This window comes from Capsicum annuum, chromosome 7 (assembly GCF_002878395.1).
Source record: "Capsicum annuum cultivar UCD-10X-F1 chromosome 7, UCD10Xv1.1, whole genome shotgun sequence".
Classification (NCBI taxonomy): domain Eukaryota; kingdom Viridiplantae; phylum Streptophyta; class Magnoliopsida; order Solanales; family Solanaceae; genus Capsicum; species Capsicum annuum.
Window position 1 is genome coordinate 35,560,284 of NC_061117.1, and position 7,689 is coordinate 35,567,972.

The following is a 7,689-nucleotide window of genomic DNA, read 5'->3' on the forward strand; positions in this document are numbered from 1 at the left end:
AAAAGAAAATATGTTTGGATTAATAAGTAAACTGATGGTTTTATTAAATCCGAAAACTACTTAAACATAAATTAATATATTCATACAAAATCATATAAATTTATTTAAAACAAACTATAAACTAATTAGGAAAAATACCAAGGTTATAGAATGACACCTCAAACATGAGAAGAGAAGCAATTGAAAATCAAAAGGGATAAGATAATATATATTTAAACCACATGACTATAAATATAATTGATATACTTCACGTAGAACATGAAATATATATAATTAAATCTAACTAAAAATTTAGAGTGTTACATTTTATAGTAAAAATTAAAATTAAAATAAAAAACCTTGTATTAATTAATCCTCCTTACATTTTATAATTAAAAAAAATAAAAATAAAAAACCTTGTATTAATTGGTCCTCCTTGATAACAAATATCTTCATTCTTTGAAGTCGATAATCTTGTGGACGAAAATTTTCGTCTCATTCTAGTTCTGAAAATAAGAAGAGAAGACGTAAAATAGATGCAGATTAGATTTAAACACAATTAACGATTATATCACAAAACATAAAATAAATATTCATCAAAATAAAACATTATTCTTCAATAATCGTAAAAGAAAATTAAGGAACTGAATATCAAAACAAAAAAAATGAAGTAAAACAATATAGAGAACAACCAATTACGTATATGCTAAAAATATATTAAATTGGTTTGATCAATTATTGATGTACATATGAGTGATATCAACGAAAAAGGATTAATCGAGAGAATATTTTCTCCTAAAAGGAAAAGGATCCCCAATTTGTAGAGAACTACAAGCCTTTTTCCCTAAAAAAGGAATTACCTAAATATAATTTTTTATTTATTTGAAAAGTGAAAATCAAATATATTAAATTCTTTGCCCTTCCTTCAAAGGTAAAAAAGTCAAATCTATGAGTAAAAAATAGGGCCAATCCTAATACTACATCAAACAATTGGGTACGAAAATTATTTATATAGATAAAATTATGGTAACAATTGGGTTCGAAAACTATTTAAATTATGATAACAATTTTCACCACTTGATTTTTGATTTTTATTTTATTTTAAAGGACTAAGTACCTTAAGTTTGACTTTATTTTACCATAATTGGGGAGCATACAGAGGAAAAAAGGGTAATTATGTTAATATATTTTATTTTATCAATATTTTAGTTAATATGATCGGAACCAATAAAGTATTTAGTTATAATTTTTATACTTTAAATAAGAAAAGATTTAAGAATTAAAATTTTAGTCAATTTTAATAGGATGATAATTAAATGACTATAATTAGAGAAACTACGTGAAAAGACTATTTTGTCTATTACAGAGGTTTTTAATGAAGGGCAAGAAGTTCAATTCACTTTTCTAATGGGCTTCACACTTTTAATATATTATAGATATAGATATAAATATAGATTATAGACTATAGATTATAGATTTGACTTTTGTTGACCTCTTTAAACAAATTTCAAAATTAGAGGCATATGCTGTGAATCCCCGAAAGAAAAGGGTGCCTTTTGAAAAGCAGACACAATTCTTTTCTTTCTTCTTGTTGGATAGCAAAGTGGCCCCCCTTAGTGGTTCTAACTTAAAGGATCTCCCCTCGTTAAAATCGTATGTGAAAGTGGAGCCGTGGTGGCTACGAATGGCAACAGGGCGGAGCAAACCCATATAAATTTTGCCTCGTCTCACATAGCATGATTTTTATTTTTCTCCTGTTCCATCCTGCATGAACCCATCCCACATAGCCTTAAACCCGCCCTATCCCACATAGTTCAAAACCCCACTCGGCTCCGGCCGGTTGCCATCCTTAGTGGTGGTCCCTCTCAGACTATCCGAATTTAGATTTTTTAACCTTTAGAGAGGAAAAAAAAGAGAGAAAAAGGAGAAATTTGTATAAGGGTAGCATATACCTAGAAGGATCTATCAATTAAATATAATAATATTAGTCAAGGGATGTGCCGATCGGATGAACTGAGATATGAGCTTGATGGTCAAGATTTGAGATATTGTACGAGTGTGACCTCCCCCTTGGATCCTATTTTGAGAGCACAATACGAGTTGTGAATCCCCCCTTGGGTCCTATTTTGGGAGCATTGAGACTCGATAGGTGTATATAGAAAGTCATGCTATGACTTTTAAATCATTCATTTCATCATCCGTTGCATTGAATTTGCATAAGCATTTCATGTGTTGCTTTTTTTTGGTGTGTTACTTGACGCGTAATCAGTTTTTATGTACTTTCGCGTATGCCTGTTTCTCTCTCTCTCTCTCTCTCTCTCTCTCTCTCTCTATATATATATATATATATATATATATATATATAATTAGAATTGTTAATGGAGACAGTGTGAGCTAATGTTTGAGAACTTTTCTGCTTGCAGGTTGCATGTTCATAGTATTTTCTTTACTTGTATTATTTTCTACTTTATTCACTCGGCCTATGATACCTAATGAGTACAAGTAGATTGTACTACCGTGCCCTATCAGTGCAGATCCTAACACGAGTACGATACGCAGTGGCTGATTCTGTACTGTTGAGTAGGTGATTTTGAGATGCTAGCCTATTCTAGGCTTTTAGAGTCGACTCCGATCCTCTTATTTCTTTTGATGTCTTTATTTATTTTTGAAGACAGATAGTTGTATTTTTGATAGTTTGGATGTATTTGTTAGATGCTCTACATATATGACACTAGAGGTTGGAGATTTTATATGTTCTATTCAGACTTTCGCTAATTTTGCATGTGTTGACTTGACTTCGTTTTAGAAGTCTCGTCTGATCTTATTTTATTTTTATTTTAAATTTTCTTTCACTTGGACGATTGACTTATCCACCAAGGTTGAATTGAGGTAGTTACCACTACGACCTTCTTAGGGATTTTTCTCCTTTTTTCCACTTTGCTAATAAACTTCTTAACATGCTATTTTTTGAATAATTCTACTATAAAGCAACTAACATGAACTTATTTTATCATATCATGATTGTTAGGAATTTATGAATTTAGCTATTCATAATAGTAAATGAATATACCTGTTCTGGTAGTTTTGATAATTCTAAGCTTTGTTCCTCCATAGATTTTTCCATTGAAATATACCTGTTTTTTAATAAATAAGCAAAATATTTGTTGTAGGCGAGAGAGAGTTTTTTGCTTCAACGCATGAAGGCTTATTTTTCTTTCTACCTTCGATGCCTTTTATTTATAATCTAAAACTTTACAAAAGTTTTCCTTCCTTATTTTACACGTTTCTAAAACTTTACAAAAAGTCTTCAAAAATTATCTACATCTACCTAACCTCATTTACTATAGTTTTCAAATGTCTTCTAAAAAGACAAAAACTAATTAAAGCCTAGACTAATAATAGTCAAAAACCTATACAATTCTAATAATTTACGTAAAGAAAATTATGAAAGTTTGTTACATGTCGGTTTCATAATTTAATAGCTTGTCTTTTATCTCCATTATTGTTTCCGCTGATTTGTCGTATCTGCTACTTTTTTATCTTCTTTCCAGCTGGCATGCTTATCTTCTTGATTTTTTATTTTATTCTAGCCGAACTTCTGGGATAATATTATCTTCTCCATTACATCTCGAACATTGATGATCTGGATATTTGTGTCTAATTATCTTGCAATATCTTATCAATAATCCGTCTGAAATAAATCCTCTCTTAATTGCTCTTGCAGTAGATTGTTTTTCTGGGTTTAGTAATGTCATTATCCATTGTCTAACATCTTCCATATCTGCTTGTCGTAGTTCTTTTGAATTTGAATAAATCATCTGATGATCTTTTGAATAATAGCTCCATATTCGATTTCCATTGGTATAATTGTTTGCTAGTTCTTGAATAATTGTAGCTAGTCCAATAAGTCGTTTGTTTGCATAAAAATCAGGTATCTCGATTCTGAGTATCTCTGGCTGCTGCACAATATCTTCTAGTATAATCATATCTCTGGTTAATCCTATTTTTACAACTTGTATAACTGGTTTTATCTCGTCATATAATATCTCTGCTGGTGCAATATAACACTTTATATAAAATAGATTTCCTTTGGTTACTCTTTTATAGGTGTTGAGTATTTTTTGTAATTCTTCCATAGCTGATAGTTCTTCTCCATCTTGGGTATATATGGTATTTAATAATCCATAGTCGAAACAAGTTTTTATTAGGCTTGGGTTAGTTTTGGGTAGTGCAATTAGCTTGTTGTGACCTTGTAATCCTTGGGTTATATAGTTTGTGTTGGGTTCTTTGATATCTGCAGCTCTTGGGTTAAGGTTTAGAAAAGTTTGTACTCGGTAGATATTTTCTATGTATTTTTGGGCTGTATAGTTATAAATTTTTTTTATCTTGGTTCAGACTATCTTGATATGTGATAATTTGTGGGGGTATGTTCAAGAGGTCTCTTTGTATTTTTGGTGTAAATGGTTTTTCAAATGTCTTATTTAAGTTCATATTCTGATATCTTTGTCCAATGACTCCTGTACTTGTACCTGCAATTGTAGATTGATAAAAGTTATGGGTTTTATGGAGTGTCCTAACGTCTCCTTCTAGTTCTGGAATTTTAATGTCTTCCGGTCGACATAGCTTTGCACACTGCTGAGTTAGCTGATTTGTAGCTATAGACTTCAGTTTAACTTCATTAGTCTTTAGCTTTTCTATTTCATTACCCATACTGTCCATTTTTATTGAAAGCGTAGTTAGGGTGTTGAATATCTTTTCTAGAGTATCTTCTTCTATTATATCGGTCTGTGTAGCTTTGTCTTGATATGTAATCATCAATAACATTTTTGTTAGTACTAATTACTTCAATTATAAATGTGAAATTTAATATATTCAAGACTAGTCTCCGAATCTCTTTTGTTGTAACTGAATTTTGTATTTTCTTTGTTAGCCACCAACGTACTTGTGTATTATCTGTTCGTACAATAAACTTGTTATATACAATAGATGGCTCAAATGCTAATAAACATTTACATAATGAGCATAATTCTTTTCTATTTATTTCCCATTTTATTTCTGTTTTATTAAACGTACCTGAGTAGTATCTACAATGGTGTTCTAATTTTTCTTCTTCATATCTATATTTAAGTACTCTTCCATAACTACTTTCACTAGCATCTGCTTCTACTATATATATAAATTTTCTATTTTCATCTGAAAATTGTAATTTTGGTAATTCTTTACAAAGTATTTTTATTTTCTGAACTTGTTTTTTATCTCATTCGCTATAGTTATATTCTACATTCTTTTTTAATTTTTTCTGTAATGGTTTTAAGTTTTTTGCTAATTTTGGAATATATTCTCTTACTTGGTTTACTAATCCTAAAAATGATTGTAATTTCTTTTTTGTATCTAATTCTTCATCTGAATTTATTATTTTTTGGACTATATGTTGTTGCATTTTGACTCCACTTTTATCTATTTGTATTCCTAAAAATTCTATCTGATTTTTCATAATTTCTGCTTTCTTCTCACTTAAACTTATTCCTGATTTTTCTATTATATCTGTAAACTGTTCTAATAATTTTAAATGTTCTTCTTTAGTTTTTGTATATAATAGTATATCATTTATGTATATTATACAATTAGGTAGTTGTTTAAAATAACTATCCATAAAATGTTGATATCTACCTGGTGCATTTTTATATCCAAATGGTAGTACATTCCATTCATAAAATCCTTGTGGTATCGTAAATGTGGCTAATTCCTTAGATTCTTCTTCTAACTTTAAATGGTAAAATCCTGATTTACAATCAAATTTACTAAAGTAATTATATCCTTGTATTTGTCTTATTTTTAATATCTTATTTGGTATTGGGTAATTATATGTCATGATTTTTGCATTTAAATTTCTATAATCAATAACCATTCTACTTTTTCCTCTTTTTTGTTTACTATGTTTATTTACTATAAATGCTGGGCTATTATGTTTACTATTACTTTTTTGTATGTATTGTTTTTCTAATAATTCTTCTATGTGCATTTTAAATTCTTTTAAATTATCAAAATTATATGTTAATGATTTTTGGATTATTATGCTATTTTTATCTATTAATTCAATTTTTATAGTGGTTTTATGTTTTTTCCATCCTTTTAATGGATCTTCACTATATAATTGTTCTAATTTTTTCTTAATTATTTCTATCTTACATATTGAAAATATAGTTATTTCTTTTTTATTTATTGAAAATACGATCAATTCTATTGTATTTTCAGTATTTTTTTGTATTTTCTAATTTTTGTGTAATTTTTTCACTTATTTCTATCCAATCAGTTTTCTTTCTTATTTTGTTTGTAACTCTTTTTACTCTTACTTTCTGTTTACATGGTGTTGTAAACCACCAATCCGTTCTAGTTATTATATGTGAGTATAATTTATCTAAAAACGGTATTCCTAAAAGTATATCTTTTGATGTTAGCTCATAATTATAGATTTCTTCTATTGTTAATATTTTACCCCAAACTTGTGTTTTTACATTCTTAGCTTTATAGGTAATTAAGCTTCCTTCGTTATTAAATACTTTAACTATTATTGGTGTTTTAAATTTATCCCATTGACTTTCTGGTAAACAATTATATCTACATAAATTAGCTTCTGCTCCTATATCTATCATGGGCGTATAATACCTACTATAATATCCTTCTACTACTATCTTCATTAATACATATATTTTCATATCATGTTAGAGCTCTTCTTAGGAATAATCTTTCACTATTATATGCTATAGATAATTGTGTATGTTCTATATTGTATGGTTTTACTTGTTCTAGCCATTTAATTCCTAATATTATGTTTGCTTTTTGCATTTCTTCCTTTATTTCAAATTCTATTTTTATTTTTCTAACTCCTATTGTTATTTCTTTCTCTACTATATTTTTAGTGTTTATTAAGCTTCTTGGTAGATCTGGACATATATTATTGTCAAATTTTATTTCCTCATTTTTTACTAGATATTTTGCTATATAATTTTCTTCTTGTCCTGTGTTTAAAAGTATTAAATATTCTTTTTCGTTTATTGTTCCTGGTATGTAATATTGATTTAAATTAACTATTGAACTTGTTTCATAACTTGTTCTTTTCGATGAATTTGATGATTCTGATTTTTCATAAGCTATTCTTTTTGTTGTACTTATTCTATCATTTATTATTTCTAAATCTTCTTCTATGTCTATATTTCTGTAACTATAATCATTATTATCAATTGTTTTTACGAATTGTTCAAAATGACTTTCTATTTGTATTTTATTAATTTTATTTTTTCCCGTTATTTTATGTTTTGTTGTTAATACATATAGATTTTTACATCTTGCTGTAAATATTTTACTTCCTGGGGTTAGTTCTATTCCTGATATTTTCCAATATAACACTAATGATTTATCTATATTTTTATCTGTTATTGCTACTGAATAATTTGCACTTATTATAAATTAAAATTTTTGATATATTAAATTTCCTTTTATGGCAATTATTATACTTTTTTCTATAGGTTTTATAATTCTATCATCTGCTAGGTATAATTCTATTGATGTATCTATTCCTTCTCTGAAACATGCTTTTATTAATATCTCTGTACCTCCAAGGTGTACATATTTTATTGGGTCTCCTCTACTTTTTATATCATTTATTTCTTTATTAATGAACCTTTTTGTTACTAGTGGTATACTAGCTTT